Source organism: Grammomys surdaster, unplaced genomic scaffold (genome assembly GCF_004785775.1).
Source record: "Grammomys surdaster isolate TR1022 unplaced genomic scaffold, NIH_TR_1.0 143, whole genome shotgun sequence".
Lineage (NCBI taxonomy): Eukaryota > Metazoa > Chordata > Mammalia > Rodentia > Muridae > Grammomys > Grammomys surdaster.
Genome location: NW_021604601.1, coordinates 3,611,691 through 3,613,668, shown reverse-complemented (window position 1 = coordinate 3,613,668; position 1,978 = coordinate 3,611,691). Strand labels below are relative to the sequence as shown.

The window sequence follows — 1,978 nt, the reverse complement described above, 5'->3', positions numbered from 1 at the left end:
CCGGTACTAGCCATGTACATGGTACATACACATACATGTACACATACATGCAGAAAAAAGACTCCACACATAACAAGGAACTATTTTAAGAAACATAAGTAAATGTACAGTCTGCCATTGGGTTGACATTTTATTTAACCAATCGTTCATTGTGAATTAATTTGTGTATCCGTTTACATTTTAGGTTTTTTTTTTTTTCTAATTTGGTACTGCCTTAAAGGCGTTAGTAAATTGAATTTTTTTTCACCGTTAACCATCATTTTATCCTTAGGATAGATACCTAATAGTATTATTTTATTTTTAGGCTAACTGGAACTCTGCGAGAACTTGTTTTGAGGTTAATTGGCTGAAACGACAAAGAATGTTTATGCCTGTAAATCTCTATTTTGTTGTTTGAAGGCCACTGACTTTATTGATTTAAAAATCTTTTATAAGTACAGTGACTATTTTTGCAAAAAAAAAAGGAAAGAAGCCAAAGGGCATTCGACAGATAGTGGGGGAGAAAGGTGCCAGGAATTCATTCAGGATAGCTGCTAACTGTTGCCCTGGAACTGCGTGGGGGTGGGGATGGGGGCGGGGTGTTTGGGGTGGGAGGTGGAAGGAAAAGGCATGCAAGGGCAAGAATTCCAGAAAGGTTGAAATGCTGAGGGGAGAAAACTCCCAAAAGACCCTGGAGTACATAGGAGGTGAGGGTGACAACAGCAATCTTTTTCTTCATGAACAGGAAGAGAAGACCTGCTCTGGCGAAGACACTGGAGACTCTATGCTGTGGCTGGAGGGCTGAGGGTGTCCCCTGAGAACATTACAAAAAGGCATCACACCTTTCTCGAAGGCACCCCAAGCAGTCCCAGGACTGCTTGACACTGGCACCACATGTGTCTTTCAGCCATTCTCGAAAGAGGTCTTCATCTTTCTTTAGCACCAGAAACTGGCCAAGGGCCACGTAAGCCTTCTCAAAGCCCCTTTCCTCCAGCTTCTTGCCCAGGACTTCTCCAATCCCGCCCAGGCTCCCCACTGGCTTTTCCTTCATGGACTCAGCCATGGAAGTGCTTTTGGGAGGTTGTCATCTTGATCAGGCTTAACCTGGCCAGCTCCCCTGATTTTTTTTTTTTTTTTTTTTTTTTTACAAGACAAGGTTTCTCTGTGTAGCCTTGGGTGTTCTGGAACTGCCTCTGTAGACCAGACTAGCTTCAAACTCAGGGAGCTACCTGCCTTTGCCTGCAGAGTGCTGGGCCTAAAGGCATGTACCACCACTGCCTGGCATTGCCTGTAATTCTTAGCCTGATTTTGTTTAGTATTTTTCCATGGATGTGTTTACTGACTTTATTTGCTAAATTACCTATGTACTTTTAGGGAGATGATCTTAAATTATTCTAATTTTCTTAATGAATTTAGCCTTAATTGATTAAAGGCTAATCTTGAAATTTGGGAAGCAGAGGCAGGAGGATCAAGACTTCGGAATTATCCTCAACTATATATAGTATGCTTGAGGCAAGCCTGGGCTACATAAGCTTCGTTGTCAAAGAATAAAAATAGGGGATTCTAGAGAGATGGCTCAGCAGTTAAGAGCACTTGCTGTTCTTCCAAAGGACTTGAGTTCAAATCCCCGCACCCACATAAAAGTGGAGTGTGGCTGTGGGTATCTGTGACCCCAGAGCTGGGGGTGGGGAGGCATGTAGGCAGGTAGACCTCAGGAGCTTGCTGATGGGCTAGCCAGTAACAAGTAAGCTTCTGATTCAGTGAAAGTTCTGTCTCAAAACACACAGTAGAGTCCAATAGAGGAAGACACTGGACATCCTGCCCTGTGGCCTCTGCATGTGTACACAAGATCCATAAGTCCACACAGCTGCACATACACCACACCACAAACACACCCAACAACACATCCTGCCCTGTGGCCTCTGCATGTGTGCACAACATCCATAAACCTCCACACAGCTGCACATACATCATACCACAAACATACCCAACAACCAAA

The 1,978-nt window shown here is 43.8% G+C and overlaps 1 pseudogene; it reads right to left on the bottom strand.

Annotated features, from left to right (window-relative positions):
• Positions 1-802: 802 nt before the first annotated feature.
• LOC114618628 lies at positions 803-1,067 on the bottom strand (annotated as a pseudogene).
• Positions 1,068-1,978: the final 911 nt, after the last annotated feature.